We start from the raw sequence: 22,498 nt of genomic DNA on the forward strand, positions 1-22,498 counted from the left end.
GGAGAGCCAGGTACGTGCTCACCACCTGACCTGCAGCCCAAGGAGGTGGTACTGTCCTCCCTTTCAAATCAGAAAATGAAAACATAAATCGAGTCAAGGTTTGACCAGCTGACAGCCATACTTTCCGACTGCCACAGTGCTAAACCACTTCTAGCTTCAATGCAATTCCTAGCCCACAGCAGCGGCCAAGCTGTGGCTTAACTGAACAAGGAAATGTAGCTGGAGAGAGCTAAGTGGAAGGCCCTGAAAAATAAGTCTGTGACCAGATCGGGCACAGCTAGTGAAACTTAGTGGTCACTCTGCAGCAGAACTAAAAATAACATGGTTCCTGGACTGGCTCTGGTGACAGTATGGAACATTCTGCAAGTCAGGATTCCGGGTTTTGATTCTAGCTTTGCTCCTATAAGCTGTGTGACTCTGGACAAGTCTTTTCCACTCATCTCCAGGTCTCGATTCCCCATCTCTAAAAATAAAACAAAAAAACAAACAAACCAGTAGCTGGACTAGGTCAGCGGTTTCCATCAGCCTTGGCACAACCTCTGAGGTTGTCAGAAATGCAAGTTCATGATTGACTGCCTCAGAAGTGGGAGAAGGGGGGTGTTCAGGGCAGGCAGCACACCCTCCAGGGTGACTCTGAACTGCCTCACTACATGGTCTCTCTGATCTGTCCAGCACTGCTGCTCTGAGCACCTTAGACTTCCCCAATTCAGCATCGTCAAATTCCTCTCGATTTTGCCACTCTGATGTCGATCTGGCGTGAGCTTAAGTCAGCTGGCTCTCTCATCTGGCCATGACTGATGCTTCCTCCTGTGATTAATACGAAAGGCCCCAAGAAACAGACAGTTTATTCCACTGCACTTCTTTTTCCCATTTACCACCTCAGCGGTATGCATTCTGTCACTGTATTAAAAAATAAAAGTAAAAAACATTAGCAAGGAAGCCCAACCATGAGCACTGTGGCATCCTGGCACCAACTTTCAAAACACTGGAAAGGGCATTTATCCCTAAGGCAAGTCAGTAAGAACCTGCCACGTACTCTGAGAGACAGTGCCTTTCTAAACCCAGTGAGCTCTCTTTCGTACAAAGCCAGCTGAAGGAATGAGAGAGCATTTGCTTTGAACACCGATGACACGTGCAGATCAAACAAGCCATTTCTTCCTCAGTCCGTACACGTCAAAAGAAAAAGAAAAATTACAGACAGACCTCATAAGAATGAAAACATACCCCAAAGAACACCATTTTCTCTGTGCAGACTATCAACAAATGAACCGTTCATTGCTACAACCCTGAAATAGAGCCTGAAAGTCTACTGTGGGATGGATGGATGGATGGATGGATGGACGGAGGGGCACCTTCTCAGTGCTGATCCTAGAGGGTGTAGAGATGAGCAAGTTATAATCCTATTCTAAAGGAACTACATTTGAGCATACTGTGAGTGATGGCAAACCCGCCCATCCGTCCGTCTGTGCATCCGTCCGTCCATTCAACAAGTGTTTGCTATATGTCTGCCAGATTCCAGACAGGAATGAATTGTTGAGAGGAAGTGATTGTTTCCTGCTTACGGGCAAAGGGTGGAAAGCAAGGTCTGCTTCATGGCGGAGGTGCCAGACCTTGAAGATCAGTTCCAACAGGTGACGAGGGCAAGGAACAGCAATCTAGGCTGAGGAAACGCTGTGACAAAGGCCAGAATGAGAAAAAGCAAAGGAGGTTAGGTTCCTAAAGTCAGTTGGCCCCATTCAACATACATGGATACATGGAGATGGTACAAAGATCAGCCGTTTCCAGGTGCTGGGGTGGGTGGTAGGGAAGAACAGGCAGATGACAGAGGATGTTTAGGGCAGCAAAATACTCTGTATGATACAAGGGTGGACACATGTCATCATACATCCGTCCAAAACCCGCAGAATGTACTACATCAAGAGTGAACCGTAATGTAAAGTACGGACCTTGGGTGATAACCATGTGTCAATGCAGGTTCCTCAACTGCCACACCGGGACCACGCTGGTGGGGGCTGCTGATAACGGGGGTTGGGGGGGCTATGCGTGTGTATGGGGAAGGAGGGATATGAGGAATCTCTGTACCTCCCTCTCAATTTTGCTGTGAACCCAAAACCAATCTTCAAAAATAAGGTCCTTAAAATTAAAAAAAAAAGAAAAGAAAAGAAAAGAAATGTCTTAGGGATATACAGAGGGTTTACCTCTCCAGGATTCTTAAACTGCCTCCGCTGCCCCAGCTTCCTCATCCAGCCTCCCCGCAGAAGATGGCCTCCCTCCATCTCTCCTGGCGCTGAACACCGCACCGTGCACCTGCTCTCCTCATCCGGCTTCCCGGCTCCCGTGCCTTCTCGGCAGCCTCAGCCACGTCTTCCTCCTGGGTATCGGTGCCTGCTGCAGACTTAACTGTACTCACTATGCATGTCTTTACACTACTGTTTTCTGTAATTTATAAAACACATACTGCCCACGAGTTTGTATTTTTAATTCCTGTAAGTTTTGGGATCCAATTTGTGTGAAAGTCAGACTGCAACATAATGTAGTATTGTATGATAAAAGCCTCCAAGAATAAAAACAGACAGTATATCCTGCTTATCAGAAACTCAAACACTGGTTCCATTCCTGAGTATCACGGATTTCCTTATGAATGACTGTTCTTTGTTTTGCCACGATTCGTCCCCATCTTCTTGAAGTTCGTTCTAAGGAGAAAGTTTCCTCATTTTCAAGGCTTCTTTTCTCAAGCATTTATTGAGAACCTACTGTGTTTCAGGTTACTATAAGTAAGCACCTTGGCTCGCTTAGTTTTCACCAGGTAAAAACTGTGGTACTTTGTGAGCATTAAGTATCCATGAGGTTATCACTGACCACTGCACCCACTTTACAGATAAGAAGTCCTTGACTGTTGCTCATTCCTCCATTGAACGATAAGGACAGGATCAGGGCATTTCCATGATCCTCTTTTGACCTTCTCTAGGTTTCCCGCTTTGCCCACTCAGGTCGTGATCTCACAGTTCATGGGATCGAGCCCTCCATCAGTCTCTGTGCTAACAGCACAGAGCCTACTTGGGATTGTCTCTCCCCCTCTCTTTCTGCCCCTCCCCTGCTTGCTTGCTCTCTCTCTCTTTCTCTCTCTCTCTCTCTCTCTCTCATGCAGAATAAATAAATAAACTTAAAAAAAAAAGATATAAGCTTTAAAGCCACTCTAGGCTAGGGAGATATGACAACCAAATGCAATGTGCTATCCTGAACTGCATCCTGAAGAAGATAGAGGACGTTAATGGGAAAACTGGTAACATACAACCAGAGTCTGGAGTTGTGTTAATTGGCAACGTACCAACATCAGTTTCTTAGCTTTAACAAATGTCCCATGGTGATACGATATGCCAAAAATGAGAGAAACTGGGCAAGGGGTATATGAAAATTCTCTGTACAACCTTCACAACTTTTCCATATACTTAAGAAACTATTCCAAAATTACAAGTGTATTTAAAACAATGACCCGGGGGCACCTGGCTGGCTCAGCTGGAAGAGCATTTAACTCTTGATGTCAGGGTTGTAAGTTCAAGCCCCACATTGGGTGTAGAGATTACTTAAAAATAAAATCTTAAAATAAAAGGTGACCCAAAAATCCACTCATCTCTAATATATTTTCCAAATCACAACCTTCTGACTATAAAAAATAACACATAAAAACAGTAGATAATATTTAATGGGTGCTTAGTATGTGTCAAGCTCTATTTTAAGGGCTTGATATATACCAACTCATTCAATCCTCACAAGGAGGTAGATAATTCTGTCATTCCCATTTTATGGATGTGGCAACAGAGGGCTAAAGAGATTAAGTAACAAGTCAGGGTATAAATGACAGAGCCTGGCTCTAAAAGTAGAGCCAGGATACGGTCTAGCTCCAGAGCCCATGCTCTCAAACACTACCCAGATCAAAGCTTTCCAAATGCTTCTGGATTTTTCAAGTAGGCATACATAACTGGGAAAATCCAAAGACTAATCACAAAGACTAAAAGGTGAGTGTCATGTTTAATACAAAGAGGAAGCGAAAGAACTCTCAAGGTAAATTCCTACCTTTTCAAAGTCTTTCCTGTAGTGGGACCAAACCTCCCTGCCATTACCAATGGCCTCTCTACATGTGAATGACTGCTCTGAGTTTGTGCTATGTCCTGTGCTCTCTTGACACATCATTCTAAATGATCTGCAACCACTTGCCAGGCAACCTTTTCATCCCTGGAGTGTCTGTCCAGGTAGATGGCTAAACCAAACATGCAAGCTGCCTTTTTTAAGATAGTCAGAATAAGCTTAAGCTTTCCAGGTAACTAGTTTTCCTAGGTTCTCAAGAATCCATGCTGAAAACCCAGGAGTGCATTACCCCATTCTAGAAACAACAAAAACAACAACAACAACCCCCCCCCACACACACACCCAAAACAAACAAACAAACAAACAAACAAACAAAAACCTCCTTCCCGATTTATAATGTACCTCACTGGCTTTGGTTTCCCACAAGTGTCAAAGAAAAGTCAGACAGCTTCTCACCTCCACAGTGGGCTCCTTGAGGGCAAGACTTAACCTCATTCATTGAAGTATAATATGTATTAAACAAAGAAATGATTCTAAAGACCAAACAATCTCCTGGAAAGATTTGCAGCTGGCCAGGACCACCATTCCCCAATCTGTCCTGCCAATGTCACCATCTGTCTTTAGAAAGTTCTGGAGTGGACACCTCCATGGACAGAGCCGGAAGGGAAAAAGGAATACTGAAGAGATGGGGAGAGAGGGAGCCATACAACTAGGGAATGGGAGGAAAACACAGCAGAGGGAGTGTAGGCAAAGAAGAGATAAGGCTGAGTGGCAGAAGAGAAAAGAGAAATGAGTAAAAAAGCAACAGACAATATAAAGAAAATGAGTCTAGAAGAAGACAGGGTATAGAAGAAGCAATGCTCAGTGAATGTCTACTATGTATGGCCATGAAGCTATGCTCATTACACACTTCCTTGTGTTGCCAGGCACAAAGATATGTCTGATCAAATAATCCAGGTTGACTTCACCTTGCGTTGACTCAACCACTGTTAACACTCAACATTTTTCTGTTGAAAGGGCCCGAAGTCTAACATTTCATTGACGGATAAACTGAGGCTCAGACAGGGGAAACTTGTACTCAAAGTGGAATCAGAAACACAACCCGGATCTCCCCATTCCTTGCCCTGTGCTCCTCTCCATATAGAGACGGATAACAAGGTGGGTAGTGAAAGAGCACAGCCTGAGGCCAAACCTCCATGATGCGGCGGACCAGTCTGGTAGATCGTCCTCCACTTTATCTGACGCGTCCCATCTGCTGGTTGCTACCGGAGACGAGAAAACTGGTAGCATCATTTTAAATGAAACAGATGACTTTTCAGGAAGAATATAAAAAAGCAGGCTGCCTTTGATGAAAATGATGACACAAAAGGGTAAGAATGAAAAATGAAGACAGGTGATTCATCAGAACGAGGGAAGCTGGAGAGAAAGGGAAGGCGGAGGAAGGGGGATCTGACGGGGCAATTGGAAATCAGACCTGCTAGAATGAAGCCACCCATGAAAGAGCCCTGACTCGCTCCTAAGACAGACTGTGATTCAGACAGGGGCTCTGCCCCAGACAGAGTCAGAATGCTTTACAGAAGTGATGGCTTCTGCAGATGGGCAGACACTCAGTTGGAACAAGGCCTCAAGCAGAGTTCTGCACCAAAAACGCCGCTGCCTCTTACCTCTCCAGATAGAGGCTAGAACGAAAATTGCTCTAAGCTGTGTCCGTGGGTTAGGGTGTCTCAACCAAACCAGTCATGTCCGAATTTCACAGTTGTCCTGTTCCCGATGACTACTGACCATCCTCCAGGCCCCTCTGCTTACACAACCGCCCCTCCTTCACAAGCCCAGCCCTTCTGCTCTGATTTCACACCCTCAACCCCAGCCACAAATCCCTATGTCTGAAATCACCCCGTGTCAGACACCTTTCATGCACAGATCTTCCAACCCTGTGTCAGTGACTAGGGTGCGTGCCTGAGTACCCCTCGAGGCTCAGATGTTATGGACGGGATCCCATGGCTCACAGCAGCATTCCCCAAAGCACACTGGAACACTAAGCCTAAGAAATGCCCTACGGGGACAATTTTTAAAAATTCAACAAAAAAAAAAAAAAAAAAGGAGGAGGGTGGTGATACAGGGACTCTCTGATCAAATAACTTTGAGAAACAAACCTCTTGGGAGGTCACAGTGTGCATTAGGTTACTAAAGGTTCAGAGAGTCCCATGGTAAAGATATCCATTTAATTTTGTTTACCTTGGACTTTACCAGACTTACTTGGCTATGGAACCTTTTTCTCATAGCCCAGTCTTAACGCTTTGGGAAACAGAACCTCGCAGAATCGCAGCAATCTGAGGGGCACCATCATCTTGCCCGATATTTATTCCACCGCACCTGTCCTAAGAGACCGTGTGTCTTCTTTCACAGCAAGGACCTTTTGCAAATCATCATGACACACAGCAAAGTGCTTTACGAACTGTAGGCCAATAAATATGTGTTCGATGAATCCGTTAAACCCAACCATCTCGTTTCTAAGAGGAGTAAATAGAGCCAACTATGTCCACATAACTTCCTCTAGATCGTCCAAAGTGTGTAAAAGAATGTCTTACGCGAAGGTGCTTTAAAAGAAGGTCTTGCACAAAGAAGGTGCTCAGTGATTCTTGAAGAATGGAACAGAACAGAATGGAACAGAAGCCGCTCAGCTGTGCCCTAAGCCAGAGTTCTCCTGACACGATGGATTCCTACTTCTTTCCCTCCTCCTTTGCCCAAGTCGGGTATCTACCAGAAGAAAAAGGAAGATGACAAATCAGAAAAGGAAAGCCAAGGGAAAACCAAAGGCCCTTTAGGGTGGGAGGTGGGGAAATGATGTTTGCAGACTGATGGGGATAAACAAGACCTGTCTGTATCTAATTTAGACTTAATAAGATAGTTTGCTGAATGTTAATTAAATACTCAGTGGTTGCTACCAACTGTGGTGATTAACTTCATTTTGAATCAAATAAGCAATAAATGCTTAACTGAAGTTCTATTAAATTTTACCCAGCAAGTAAAGACTATGAGGCTCTTAATTGACTTTAAACAAGATAGTTATGGCAAGTTAGTTGAATTTTTATTACCTGAAGATAACTGCCTTATTAAATCTAAATTGACTATTTTATTTGATAGAGAAATGTCATCTGTTGTTTCCATTTACCAAAAACATGTCCAAAAAGGTTTACATCTGGTCCAAACTACATGGATTGGGGTTGTTTTGTTTTCTAGTCCTGCTTTAAAAATTTAGTTAATTCAGGGTGCCTGGGTGGCTCAATCAGCTAAGCATCTGACCTCAGCTCAGGTCATGATCTCTCATGGTTTGTGGGTTTGAGCCCCGCATCGGACTCTGTGCTGACAGCTCAGAGCCCGGAGCTTGCTTCGGAGTCTGTGTCCCCCTATCTCTCTCTCTCCATCTCTCTGTCCCTCCCCCACTCACACTTTGTCTCTCAAAAATGAACACATGTTAAAATTTTTTTTTTAATGATTAAGTTTATCCATTTAAGAATGAACGTTAATGTGGGACGCCTAGGTGGCTCCGGTGGTTGAGCATCGGGCTCTTGATTTGAGCTCAGGTCATGAGCTCATGGTTCGTGAGATCCAGCCCCACTTGGGCTCTGCGCTGACAGTGCAGAGTCTGCTTGGCATCCTCTCTCCACCTCTCTCTCTCTCTCCCCCTCTCAAAATAAACAAACAGACTCAAAAAAAAAAAAAAAGCCAAGAATTTAGAAGAATTAACATAAATGTAAGAGGCAGAGAAGTCTAGGACCGAGTTTCCGTATATAAATTGAAGAGTCAAGTGATTATATTTGCTAAACCAAAAATCAGATCTCTGCATTCTCAGCGTAGAGTTTGGAGATTGCTTAGTTGTCACAATTCTGAAATTTCCAGGTTGTTTCCACAGCTTAAAGGGCTACTGATATAAAGCATGAGAAATCATAGTTAAAATAAATGGTTGGGTCCACTACTAAACGCACCAGCGGCGCTGGGCAATTAACCTCACTCTCCTGAGGCCTTGGCAACCACTCATGTTAAACGAGGAGGTTGCGTTGGAGACTACTGACTTCACTCATTTACTCATTTTTTGGTAGTATGTGTAGTCCCTGAACAGAGCCTGGCATGGGGTAGGTGCTAAATAAGCACTGAAGGAGGGAAGGAAGGAAGGAAGGAAGGAAGGAAGGAAGGAAGGAAGGAAGGAAGGAAGGAAGGAAGGAAGGAAGGAAGGAAGGAAGGAATACATAAAGAGTAGGCAACTCAAAACATTAAACATTGGGGTGGGGTGCCTGGCTGGCTCAGGCAGTGAACATGCAACTCTTGACTTCAGGATCGTGAGTTCAAGCCCACGTTGAGCATGGAGCTTATGTAATTAAAAAAAAAAAAATTAAACATTTTTAGCCCTTCATACCAAGCTTTTCCAACCCACTTAAATATTGCTATTTGACAATGCACACAAGGGGAAAACACATACTCTAAACTACCACGCGAGAAATCTCTTCAGTAATTAAAGGAATGCAAACTAACACAATAATGAAACACCATTTCTTACATATTAATTTAGCAAAGACAAATACATGTTATAAAATTAAATCCAAGTGAATATCTAGAAAAACAAGCAGACTCACACACTGCTAATGACTCTGCTGGAGGCTGAATGGCAACTGGTATGAAAAGTATTAGAGATATTCAGTATTTTGTGTCGGTAATTCTCCTTCGAAAGAACCTAAACTTGTTCAGCCAGCCCATAAACATTTGCTTAGGGTCTACCTGCTATGGGTCGTGCTCTACAGGGAAATGCAGGGAAAAGATCATGGTTGTCTTATCATCTGGTGGGTTGTCAGGGAGAAAGAGGACAGAGAGAACATTCTCCAGCAGCACATGGCAGGCGTTGGTGCTTTAATCCACTGACCACAGAATTCCTTTCTCAGCCACATTACGTGGAAGGCACTATTATCCCCTTTCAAAGAAGAGGCTAACGAACCAATACAAGGTCACAATCGCTAACGGATGGCACCACCGTGATTTGAACCTGTCTCCAATCATCCTTGCCTTTTCTACTGCATCCAGGAGGAGATAAGAAATAAATTCACATAAACACATAATGCAAGGGACAGAATAGCAACCACTGTAAGGAGTAAGTGGAAGTGCCACAGAAAATAGTTGTCTTTATTAAATAATACGGTAGAAAGAAGTAAAAGCAGGGTGCCTGTGTGGCTCAGGCGGTTAAGCATCCAACTTCTGCTCAGGTCATAACCTCTCAGTTTGTGGGTTCAAACCCCACATCCGGCTCTGTGCTGACAGCTCGGAGCCTGGAGCCTGCTTCGGATTCCATGTCTCCCTCCCTCTCTGCCCCTCCGCCACTCACACTGTCTCTCTCTCTCTCTCTCTCTCAAAAATAAACTTTAAAAAAAATTTAAAGAAGGAAGTAAGAGGTATTTGCCCACTAATGTTTACACTGCATTTGTTAACATATTGAATTGCATTTAACTTTTTTTCAAATTGAAAACTATCCTACTGTCCACATAGGTAATGTTTAAAGCAGGATTTATTGATTTTAACAAAGTTTTAGTTATGTAAAAGATATATATAAATTCCAGGCCAAAAAAAAAGTAAGACTTCCGTAATAATATTAAGTGGAAATTTTGTACACATAGAAAAAAGTAGACACGCACTTTGGGAGCGGGGTTAAGATGAGGGTTATGGTCTCATAAGAAATAAGAGAGTGGTTTTGAGGTACAAAAAGTTTTGGTGGGAGGTTTTTTGGTGTGTGTGTGTGTGTGTGTGTGTGTGTGTGTGTGTGTGTTGAATGTAGTTGAGTAAATACATTCTAAAAGAGTTTTTTTTTGTCTTTTGATAACAGATTAATGGTTTACATGAGATGCATTTGGTTTTTTCACTAGTAAACATATTCTTACAACTCAAGTTCTCATTTATTTGTTTATTGAATTAATTTGTTCATATGGTCATTTGACAAACACTTATTAAATTCTTGCCACACATCAGGATCCACAATGGATACGAATATAAACAAAGCCACAGCTTGTCCCAGGGATCGGCACAGGCTGGGAGCAGGAGGAATCCAAAATTGTGCTAACAGAAAACTCAAGTCGAAGTCCTGGCTCACCATCCGACTAGCGTGAGCCCTAGGAAGGTCATGTAATCTCTCACCTCACGTTCCTGATCAGTAAAACCTGGACAGTAATAACTACTCACAGCACTGTTGAGGGGATTTATCTGTAATTCATAGGAAAACACATGATTAACTGCAAAGCACTATAAAAATGACGACTAGTAGAAAGGCACAACCATATTCCATTTTGATCAGGATCATGCAGGCCAGTCTAGGCCACAAAGAGCTCACTTGAGTGTGTGTTAATTTATTGGCACCAAAATGGCCACTCCCTCGACACTCTGTGTGAAAAATAGCCCACCATTCTTAGTGCTCGATCATCCATTTTTAACTTCTTCTGCCATTTATCCAGTTTAGCTAAGAGGATCCTGAGAAGCCAAATGGACAGAGGACCTCCAGGTAAGATTGTTACAAATATCTTTTCGAAGGAAGGGAAAAAGTCAGATTGGGCAGGCCTCAAAGACATTTCTATATCAAGTCTTCCATCGATACCTGCGTTTTCACCAACATTCCCATCAGCCACTGCTTGAACATCTCCAGTGATTAGAGATTTAATAACCCTAGGAAGAACCAATTCCATTCAGAATCAAGAGATTCCATGGAATTCTTAAAAGATAAAAAGGGACAGAGATCTTCCCCTTGACAAAGAGCTATCTCAACAGCCCTGCACTCCGTCACCCTTCTACAGACACTGGGCATTGGATGGGATCACCTGGAGGTTATGCTGCAACCAGGGCTGGGGACTTTGCATGTATCATCTGCTCAGGGTCTGAGTTTCCTTTTATTGAAACAAGGAAGATGGGGTGACCTCTATTTTACCTGTGAAACATCCACCACGTCCATGGCATCAACCCTAATTCAGCTTCCCTTTGTCTTCTGCCTGGGCTATTGCAGCACATGTTGCCATCTCGAGTACGCTCCCTCCCCATCCAGCATACCACTTTTTTCCTGAAGCACAGTTCACCCTACTTGATGCTCCTTCCATAGTGCAGACTCAACTCCTCAGCAATCAAGCCCTTTCTCAATCTCAGCCCCACCCTAGCTTTTCACCCTCATTTCCATGGCCTCTGTACTATGCAGTCTATCCCCCATGACTCCACTTCTCCAAGGTGTGGTACACTTTCTCACGTCTGTGTCTCTGCCGTGTTATTTCCCTCGCTTAACTACCCTGTGTTCCTCCTGCCTACCAAATTCCCACTCATCCTTCAAAGCCTATTTAAATGATGGTCTCTTCATCTATGAAGTTTCCCCCAGGTCCCTCGAGTTAGTCACCACCCAATCAGAGCCACCAGGTACTTTCTTGTACACAGTTTGCATCCCCAAAACCCAGACGAGAATGTCACTCATTCATTCACAGGTACATCTGGCACGATGAGTGAGCAAGGACACCAGTGCATCAGATCGACGGGCAAATAAATGTATCTTTAGGGTCCTGTTCCACTATCAACAGTGGAACCCTAATAGTCTCCAAGTGAAGCTGCTAGTCTGTGGCCAAGAAGTTTCCAGATTGGAAATGACCAGACATCTGAAAAGCTGACCTGCCTTTCACCTCATTCTAAGAAAAGGTGCCACTCACCCTCCAGGTCACTTCAGTTTGACTTTCCCACGAGTCAGGGCACACACACCCTGCCCTGTTGGTGGCAACTCCCTGCTGCAGCTCTTGCAAATGACTTGTTCTCCTACCAAACAAGGCAGAAGCTCCAGGCGCCAACTAAGTTTTGATTTTCTTCCCAGGAACTTCACAAGAACCATCTTCTGTGGAAATTCATTCGGAAGAATATGCAAGGGTTACTCTAGTGACTTCTTGGCACAGAATTTAGTACCGCACTGGGGCTTCCACGGTTATAGTCAGAGATCATTATCAAGATGGGCCAATGAATGGAAAATAAATGATTCAAAAACCCAGCTAGAGTATACACGGGGACAGAGGATCCATCTTGTTGCTTCAGATTTACTAGCCAGAGCCATTTTAGCTGCCCTGTTGCATCTTGGACGAAGCTTTCACGTCCTTCAACGTCTAACCTAAGACCCAGCCCTTCCACCAAAGTCCCACACGTGCCAGTGCGCGCACACGTCAGTCCTCTACGGTAATGGCTCTTGAGGCGGCCCCTTCCTACCCTCTGACAAGCATTAACGTGTTTGTATCAACCCTGATAAACCCTGTGTGCCTGCAATCGTGACGTCACCTTCAGGCATCCCCAAACTTCACCTTACAGAAGTAGTTCATGGAACCAACATTGCTCAAGCACATAGCGTCTCCTCTAGCAAAAACGGTGGGTGTTTGCTAAGGCAACACGATAGACCTAGTCTCACGCTCACTCCTTGCCCTAGCTCCCTCCACACTCATCTACAGGTGCGGCAACCAGACAACCTATCCTCCCAATCAGAACACCTTTGGGAGTGAAAAGGGGTCACTGTCAATTCTATGCTGGGACCCAGACAGAAGCCAGGACAGCCCAAGGAGGACGGTCCCTCTGCCTGTTAGCTAAATACTGTTGCTACGGCTACATTTCTCCACCAGAAAACTGAGGTTAGTGTTAAGGACGGGGATCCCTTCATATCCACAAAGTGGTCTTCTAAAGATGCCAAAACATTCACCATATGTCCACAGCCATCTTCTCCTAAGGGGGTCACCTCCACCTCCCCGAGTCTTTCAACGGGGCAGCTGATCTGCTGGACAATGGCCTGAGCGACTGAGGAATGCTCACAGTGGCGATGGCAGGAAAAGGGCCCATGCTGGGCGGTGGAGCAAGGCCAAGACACAATTCTTGAAGGTCAGTGAAATAACCCCACCCTGTCCTGATCCTCTTGCTGACCTGCCCCATGAAAGGTTCCCACACAAGCTCCAGAGGGAGGAGTGGCCCCGCCCCTCCACACCAGTTTTCCATTGTAACCACAGGGGGCTTTGATGTGAGGCCGTGACCCAAGCAATTACTGCAATAGAAGCAAACCCCACAGGGCTGAAAGGCACAAATCCCGTGAAGAGCGGGATGGTTGCAATGGAAGAAGGGACACCGCACGGCCATTCATTGGTCAAAAGCCATTCTGACAGCACGGAAGTGTCATGGATGCCCGTGGCACACGGTTCACTCTGCAGGGCGCGCTGTTCTCAACAGCGACGCCCTCGTCACTAAGAAGTCAAAAAATGAGGGACCTGCCAACTCACGCCTGTGACCACCCCAGGGGGCAGTCTCCATTAAGCGGTACAGCTAGGATTGGAACTTGGCACTGTCTGGGTCTAAATCCCATGATCTCCATCGCCAGTAGGGTAAAGTACCACCACCGTCTGCTACACACCATGCTGGGCACCAGAAATTGCCACACGGGCACGCTACATGGCCACACTGCAATACAGTAAGCACTGGGAAGGGAGCTCCTCCGGTTCTCACAAATGCACTGTGATGTAAGATCTCTGTTTGAAGGTAACTGAGGCTCAGAGATGTTCCAGAACTTACTTAAGATCACAGGGCTAGGGGCGCCTGGGTGGCTCAGCGGGTTGAGCACCCAACTCTTGGTTTGGACTCAGGGCACAATCTCCTGGTTCATGAGCTGGAGTCCCTCATCAAGCTCTGCACTCATGGCACGGAGCCTACTTGGGATTCCTTCTCCCTCTCTCTCTGTCCCTGCCCCACTCTCTCCCTCTGTGTCTCAAATAAATAAATAAATAAATAAATAAATAAATAAATAAATAAAACTGTAAAAAAAAAAAAAAAGATCACAGCGCTAGTGGGTAGCTCAAACAGAGGTGTATGCTTTCCATACACCAAAATCCTTTGGTGATGGTACTGTGAAAATGATAGCATGGCAAAGCCCAGACCCTCAGAGTTTGGGGTCTCCAACCTGATTGTCAGTTGGCTTCCAAAGTCAGACACAGGCAGCAAATGCTAATTAATTACCACACGGTGAAGTAATACTGATAGTTTCCTGCCTGTGCATAAGGCCTGCTAAGGACGTTCCTGTCAATTTCTCACGCTTCCCAACAGTTAAGGAGCAGGACAGGAGCTTGGGAGGTGGGATTCTTATTCTGCCATGTAAAGCCGAGCACCCCATGGGAAGGCTCTCCATGCCTGAATTCTTGCCCACACTCTGCAAGACAAGACTAATTCCGCTGACCCATCTCTTAGATTGCAATTGGGAGCTAAATAATAAAAATGATAGTAAAATGCATCCTCCACATAAAAAGTGCTAGGAAGACCATGGGTTCTCTGAGATGGGCTGCGATGGGTAGGAGGATCTACCCTGTAATGGATCTCATACCGGCAGCGTGAAAACCTTTATGCAAGCAAAAATATGTAAAAATGAAAGGGGACGGGTAGGGTTGGGGCTGAGGGTTGTCACAAGCAAGGAAACTTGAAGTTACCATGGAGTCAGAACCTTGGTTCTTGCAAAAAAGGGAAGGGCATACATGGCAGTAAAAGAAATCAATCCCCAACACACACACACTCAAACAGCTATCGTGATCAGTTTCACAGTGTAAAGCATAAGGTTCAAGCCCAGTAACAGTGATCTCCAAGCTGCACCCCCTCTAGAATTTTCTAAAGCAGAGTTATGGGGGGTGGGCGGGGACAGTGGGGAGCAGAGAAGGCATGTGTCAGGCCAGGCTCCGCAGAAAAAGAATCAAAACCACCTTTGAAAGAGGTCTGGCCTGGGAGTATGGGCCGATGTCCGACTCAGGCTCACCTGACAAGGATGTGACCGAGCCCTGTGTCCCTTTCCCAGGGCCTCGGTTTCCTCACCTGGACAACGAGGGATCGGGTTGCTCTGGCCACCGAGGCCCAGCCCACACTTCTAAGGCAGGAACTGGTTGCCAGCTCGCAGCTTCTACTGCCTCCAAGCCTGGCTCACATGAAAGTTTTTTTTTTTTCCAGCCAAGGCTGATAAGCTGGCAAATAATTAGGACAAGAGGAGGCACTAAGCTACCTGTTATGATTCTGACAGCAAACAGCTCCTGGAATCCGTTCTTCCCCCTCTTCTCTGCTGGGCTGGTACAGGCCCGCTATCACCCACCCTGGGACACATCAGCAGCCTCCTAAAGGGGCTCCCTGCCTCTGGGCCACTCTGCCACTAGAGCTCTCTGAAATACAGATCCACCAACAGCCTTCTTTGCTCAAGACGTAACAAAAGCCCTCCCGCTCCCCACAACTGCCGTCATCCTTGTTCCTCCTGCCAGCCCTTTCCCATCTAACCCTCCAGGGCCAGCCCCATCATTCACGGCGATCTCCAAACACACCTTTCCATTTACCAAACACTTTTAAAGCCTCAGGACTGCACATCGAGGTCTCTCTGTGTGGAAAACTCTTCCATCCCTGTCCACCATAGGAACTCCTACTCACTCTTCAAAACCCAACCCGATGTCTTCTTCTCTGAGCATGTGCCTATTCTTCCAGGTGGTGGGTCACTCCCTTCCTAGTGCTCCCATCAGCCCTTTGTTCATCCTTCTAGTAGGGCCTCACCATGCTCTATTTTAGTCTCTCTCCTATACTGGAATAAAGATCCGTAGGGACACAGCCTCGGTGGTCTTTGTCAGCCAGTATCCAGCATTTCCGTGGGGCATATGTTAATCACTCACCTGAGCTGCACTGAATACAAAGATTGGGGTGAATGTGATCACACATATAGGTGGGGGAGAAGGGGACAAAGAGTCAGGGAATGGCATCATGGCACAAGGTGGGGTTTGGCCTTGAACTTAAAGGGTCATGGGTTTACAACAGGCAGAGACCACGGTCAGGCAAAGGCACAGACTGAGAAAACAGAAGAATGTTCCAGAACAATGCAACGACCTGGTTGTGGGAGGGAAAGCAAGAGAACAGCTACAATTGCACTCACCCTCAGGATGGCGCATTGAGAGACTCCCCTCTCCATTCCCAGACCCTGGTCTTCACCCTGGCAGTGGGACTGTGGCAGCCGTAGCATAGCTGGTTCTCAATCCGATCCTGGGACTCCACGGACCCAAGCTTCTGGGTCAGTAAGAGTCCCTCTCCCCCATCACTGCTCTCGTGTGGTTGCAGCGAACCAAGTCAGTCCCTTTCTTCATCTAACCAGTATTTCCAAAGCATCTGCCATGTGCCAGGCACTCTTCTGGGCCTGGGAATATGGCCATTAACAAAGCAGGCATCCTTGCGATCCTCGTGAAGTTTCTTTTACAGTGGAGGGGAAACAAAGACTAGCAAGCATATAAAGCCAGGTGGTGACCAGTGCCTATATCATGTCAGTAAATGTCGTTCATTCATTTAACAAACAGGACTGAACATCTTCAAAGCACCAGAGACCAGAGGGATTTGGAGATAAGACGGCCAAAGTCTTTTTTTTTATTTTTTTTAATGTTTATTTATTTTTGAGAGAGAGACAGAGTGTGAGCAAGGGAGGGGCAGAAAGAGAGGGAGACACAGAATATGAAGCTGTCGGCACAGAGCCCGATGCAGGGCTTCAACTCACAAACCGTGAGATCATGACCTGAGCTGAAGTCGGACACCCAACCGCCTGAGCCGCCCAGGCAGCCCAGCCAAGGTCTTGCTGACTTTGTTGAGTGCCATTTCTAGGTTCTGTCTTTTCTACCTGAAAACACCTTTATCTGTGAGCCATCGAAATGCAAACGACAACCCCGAGGCAGGTGGGCCACAGGAAGAACTGAAGTTGATCTCTCAGAGTCCTGAGCCAGAAAGCCATCTTTCAGGAAGGGGTCTGCATGACCCAAGGAAGGGCAGGATCCAACAGGAGCTATTCCACTCAACTCCAGAGGACACCCAGCCTTGTTGAAGGAGCCACAGATCCAGGGCACTAACAGGAATCAAAACCCTCCCTTGCTTCCCAACTTTGCCATCTCCCCAACCGCCTCTCTCCAGGAATACAGCAAATCCTTATCGCGACAGAGGGCTGAGGAGGGAACAATGATGGGGGATGGTTTGCTGGAGAGGCTCTACTGTCTCTGGCCAGGTAGGTTTGGGGAGAGAAGACACCCAAAGGTAGAGGGAACGGTAGTATCTTATGAGAGAAGGGGCCCGGCAGCACCAATGTGGCATTGAGAAGCCTGGTCACCCACATAGCCCTTCAACTGTGATCCCACCGGGCCCCGTGAATGTGCACTGAATTCAATGCCAAGGAAAAACACTGGAAAACACCATTGATTTTCATTCTGTGGACACTGGAGAGAAGCGTAAAGAAGCTACAGCTCAGGCGAAGGTTGGACACTTAGCCATGGACTAGCAGTTGCGTGACCTTACTTGGCCAAAAACTCATTTTCTCATCTGCACAATGAGATGGATAATCATAAAGCTTCCCTTCACCAACCAATAGGAGAATTACGTAAGCAGATGAGAAGCACTCAGAAAACCGTCAAAATTATTATTATATTATTATTACTATTATTATTATGAATGCTAAGCAGACCCACGTTTTCTAGCCTCAATCCTGCGCTTTCCCTGCTGACAAGCACGGATCCCATTAACTCTCCTGCCACCCACCCTATTCCCAGAGAGTGAGGAGGGGCGAACGCCACATCAGTGTTCTTTCTCATTTCTGTGACCCGCACGGGAATGCACCGGCCCATTCCCACCTCGCATCCAGGGAGAGTGGACCAGACTCCCACAACACACGTCCGTTCCCTCCTTCCTCGCCTCACCTCTGCTGCACACACACCTTCGAGCCCACGGATTTCCACCCAGAGAGCTGCTTCCCACCTGCAGCACAGCCTCACCCCTCCTTCTTCACCTGGGTTTCTTCCAGCAAGGCGCAGCCTTCCAACGCCACATTCCAGGAAAAGTCCCCACCAGTGCACGCCCACCCACCCACCGAGGCGCACCCTGAGCTAAGACTCCCTATTACTGACCAGGGTCAAAGTCTCAGGTTCACTCTCAGTTACTCAATGTGTCACCGTGCTTCCTGCATTACCTCCCAGATACCTAATCCCAGCGACAAGGAGGGTTCCGGAACCCCTGCCCAGGCTCGTTCTCAAGTCAATTTCCAGAGAAGCAAGTAATGTCCCTTTAGCCTGCAAGATAAATTTAAATCTACGTAGCAAATTAAATTCGAATTCACATCTCCATTTCCCACAGCCCCCTTCCCGCTGGTCATTCAAAACACAGCCTGAGGCATAAACCTTCCCTAGGACTGCAAAAGGCCTCACAGCCCTGTCTCTGCCCAGAGCTTCTTCCCCAGGGCACAACTCCTGCTTAGCCCTAAAGATTCTCCTCAGACACTACTCCTTCTGTGGTTGCTTCCCTGAAGTCAACCCTCCTCAGTGCAGAGTAGCCAGAACATACCCCCTGTAACAGCAACCCTCCCTACACACACACACACACACACACACACACACACACACACACACGCTCCTCAACGGCAGGCACTGTGTGCCCTCATCTTTGTACTCCCAGCGCCAACCCGTTCCTGGTTCACTGTGGAGGCTGGCTCCAGAAATTCTGTGCTTCACGCACTGCGCTTCTCCCTTCTGTGTAAAAATAGCTGTGTGCTCCATCCCTTGCTTTTACCCTGTCACCAGGCATCTTCCGTCTCGGCCAAAGACCCATCATCATGGCAGCATCCTGAGCCACAGTTCTGAAATCAAATCCAGTCTGACTCTCCTCCCTTCCCAATTAATCGGCACCAGGGTCACAGCGAAGTAAAGTCACATATTAACACACCAAGAGTCAAAGTTCAGGGCTGTAATTTTGAGCATGTCTCTAATTAGCCATGTGACCTTGGGCAAAGGTTCACATGCAGATGAAAGATGTCACCAGGCCCAATTCTCCAAAGATTTTTTTGATATCCAAATGGAATGTCTAATGGGAAACTGTTTAATAAAGTGCAGAGCCCTGTACATTCATAAAGGGTGTAATGAACAAATTGTATCAAATCTAAACCATCAACTGTAAGATGTACCATTGTCAACTTAGAATGAAAAACTGCTCAGCTATGACACATCTGTGATTAAAAGAGAACCCGATTTCAGTGACATTAAAATGTAAAGTGTGTTTTAGAGTTGATGAAATAAAATTTATTTGTCTCAGTAAAACACAGAAACCTGCTACAAATTTCTCGTATTTGCCAATGGCCCGTAATAGATACTCGCAGTAAATGAACGAACACCCACTGAGAACACTCTTAGACCAAATTAGTGCCTCCCTGGCTGGAACTGGGGGGGCAAGACGCTGCCCCATGCCAGTTCCTTCCCTTCTCAATCATGTCCCAGCCTGATCAAAACCCTCAAAAGAGGACTTCAAGTCAGATCCCAACTCGCTTCATAATGAAGTCTCCTCTCCACCAACCACTACCTGGAACTGTCTACTATCCTAGAACCGTGACTTCTCCATAAGAATAGGTCACCCTAAAAAGGGTCCTCCTCATTCCCAGCATAGTAACCAGCTCAGCAACTCAGCTCCCTAGGCCTATTCCCAAAGCCAACTCTAGGCCCACCTACTGCCTGGGAGAATGCCTGACCCAAAGGGCCCAGGCCCTCAACCACTCAGACAGCTAACCCCAACTACTTATCTCTCACCTAGAGTCTACATTCCAGACTCTAAAAGCCCCGTGTTGTGGCTGGGGGACTGCCTCCCAAAGATTCAATGCAAGATCAGGCTCTTCCCTGTAATTGACTCCTGGTGCTGGCAGGCACCTGGAAGAAGGAAGGCTGGTTGGGAGTGAAGAAAACCCCGTTTGGGGTTCTGGCCCCCCAACATCCACCATTATTCAGTGTAGGCTCCAGAACTAGCACCCGCCTCCTCTGGGCCTCTGTTGGTTTTCCTGCCTGTAAGAGAGTGGGAGGGTGAGGAATGGGGGTGGAGGTGGGGGCATTCAGCTACTTTCCCCCTTCTACTTAAAGTCTTCCCTAAAATGCAATTTGCTGGGAATGGTAAGCCGTTAATTAAGTCACTAACACCTTAGTGAGAATGAGTTTCTTCGGGAGGCAAACAATTTAGAAAAGGGTACTGGAAACAAAGTTAAGTGAGTCTGGTACTAGGAAAGTAGCTCAGAGAGAACCCTAAATTTTTGCATTTTGTGTTGGAGGCAGGAAGGCAGCGGAACCCTGGGAAGGGAAGAGAAGGGAAGTCAGAGAGACCTTTCAGTTCCTGGAGCACAAGTCCCAAAGGCGTTGCTCTGTAGACTACTCAAGCACAATTCCAGTGCTTATCTCTTCTCATGTCCCCCCCCCATCCCCCACCCCCACCCCCCCACCCCCGCTCCATGCACCCCGCGCCCCCAACACAGCCACATTTACAGCTTCATCTCCTCTCTCCACAATTTATTTAGTCTTCTTGGGTCTTCATCCCTCCCCACCCGCCCATCCCGCGCAAATGGCCTTCCTGTCTCTGGCTGGCTTCAGAAAACACCCTATCCTTCAAAGCCTTGACCGAGCGCGGCCCCTCCAAAGAGAGAAATCAAACTTTATTCATGCCTTTCTCCAGGCACTCCGCACTTTATCCTGGGTCTGGTTGGGCACCTCGGGTGAATGAGCGCTCCCTGAGGGCAGGGCCTGGGCCCCATCAGCCTCTCCGACCCCACACACCCAGCCAACACAGCGCTTGGCACACAGTGAGTGCTAGAGAAATGCTTGCAGAAAAGGAACCAGGAGTAGGGAACCATCTATGTCGATTATGGCTCGGCCTCTAGTGAGTGACTCCAGGGAGGCCCTCCTTGTCTCCGGGCCTCAAATGCGCCGACTGTAAAATGGGGGGACTAGAATGACTGGGTTCCTAGGCCCTTTCCACCGTGACAACTGAGATTCCGCGAAAGCTCCAAGCGACTGGGTGTGGCCCCGCCCCCTAGACGCCCAGAAAAGCCCGGGCAGGGGGCGCTCAGGGAAGGGCTCCAACCCCGCCCAGTCCCAGGTCGACGCTTCCCGAAAACTCGGGGTCCCCCTCCCCCATGCGTGCACCCCGTGATTGCGCCGCGGCGGGCACTTCCGCACCGCGGGCCCTGCGGCCCGGGCTGGGCGCGCGCTCCGCGCCCTGCGCCCCGCGCGCCTGCCTCCCGGGAGGCGCTCGCGCCCGGGGAGGGCCGGGGGTTCCCGAGGCGCCCGCGAGCGGAGGGTGGGGGGAAGGAAGGAGGATTTGCAACAATACCTCGGGGAGGAGGCGGCCGGGGCAGCGGCGGCGGCAGCGGCGGCAGCGGCTGGAGGCGGAGGCAAAGGCGAAGGAGGAGGTGCCCGGGCACTCCCCCTCCCATTGTCCCCGGCCCCGGACAGGCCCGGCCCCGCGCCCCGCACCGCGCACCGCTCACCGCGCCCAGCGCCCGGGCGGTGCAGCCAGCCCTTACCTTGCAGCGCCCGGCTCTCCCCTCCTTGCTAATGCTACTTATGCCGGGAAAGCTCGCGCGGGGGCCGGGAGCGGACCCACAGACAAAAAGTGAAACTTCGGCAGGGCTGGAGCTGCTGCTGGTTGGTGCCTTTCCCCCTCCTTCCTCCCCACCGTCCCCACCCCCTCCCCTTGGGCTCCCGTGCGGTGCCCTGAGAGCTGGAGGCTGACGTCAGGGGCCTGAATTCCTGACTTTGCCTGCACGCATTTGTCCATGTAAGGTATGGGAAAGCGTGTGCCCGCGGGCCGCCGCGCAGCGCTCGCCAGGCGGGGGAGGGGGCGCCCGCTGGGGCCGCGGCTAGGCCAGAAGGTGGGCGCACGGAGGGCATGTTACTTCCTGGGAGGAAGAGGAGGAGACGCGGGGATGCGGGGAGCTTGCAAAGGAGGAAGGAAAAGAGGGAGGTGTGGAGGCTTTGCCTACACTGGAGGAAGAGGAAGCAGACGTAGAAGGAGGAAGCGGCTGAGTGGAGGGGCTGCTGAAGACACGGGGGGACCCGTGTCTACAATGGAAGCGCCAATACAAGGCGCTGAGCCTGAGCAGAAGCGACCCTGCCAAGGAATCCCCTTCTCGGATCTTCTTCCTGAGCCTCGCCCTGGATTCCCAGCAACACTCAGAGCCTACTGGATGGTAGAGCTGGCAAAGACCAACTTCCCAGCCCGCTCACTTCACTCAGGAGAAAACTGAAGCCCTGGGAGGAGAAATGACTTGCCCAGGGTCATACAGGACACAGATCCAGGCATTGGCCCCGGATGCTTAGCCTCCCAGCCAGATTCCGGACGCCAGATAGGGCCCTGACTCCCTTTGTCCCACTGAGCAGTGAAGCAGGCTACGTGTTCGTACGTAGGCAACACTGACCCCCCCTGGGAAGAGCTTTCCAACTTCTCAGGGCCCCAGAGTCAGTTCCTGGAAGGTTCTCATTGACAGTGAGCCCTGAGTATCGATGACAATCAGTTGCTTCAGGGCAGCTTCCTGTGTCCCCTGCTGAATCGA

The 22,498-nt window shown here is 48.1% G+C and overlaps 1 protein-coding gene across 2 annotated transcripts in view; it reads right to left on the minus strand.

The window, feature by feature from the left end:
* Positions 1-21,612, minus strand: part of LOC102953305 (LIM domain containing preferred translocation partner in lipoma) — a 673,846-nt gene extending 652,234 nt beyond the window's left edge. The window contains exon 1 of one of the 2 annotated variants that reach the window (XM_042998791.1): positions 21,470-21,612. The gene's annotated coding sequence lies outside the window, so the exon portion shown is untranslated. Of the gene's footprint in view, positions 1-21,276; positions 21,298-21,469 lie in introns of those variants that run through there. The other variant, XM_042998792.1, reaches the window with a different exon arrangement.
* Positions 21,613-22,498: the final 886 nt, after the last annotated feature.

Source organism: Panthera tigris, chromosome C2 (genome assembly GCF_018350195.1).
Source record: "Panthera tigris isolate Pti1 chromosome C2, P.tigris_Pti1_mat1.1, whole genome shotgun sequence".
In the NCBI taxonomy this organism is placed as follows: domain Eukaryota; kingdom Metazoa; phylum Chordata; class Mammalia; order Carnivora; family Felidae; genus Panthera; species Panthera tigris.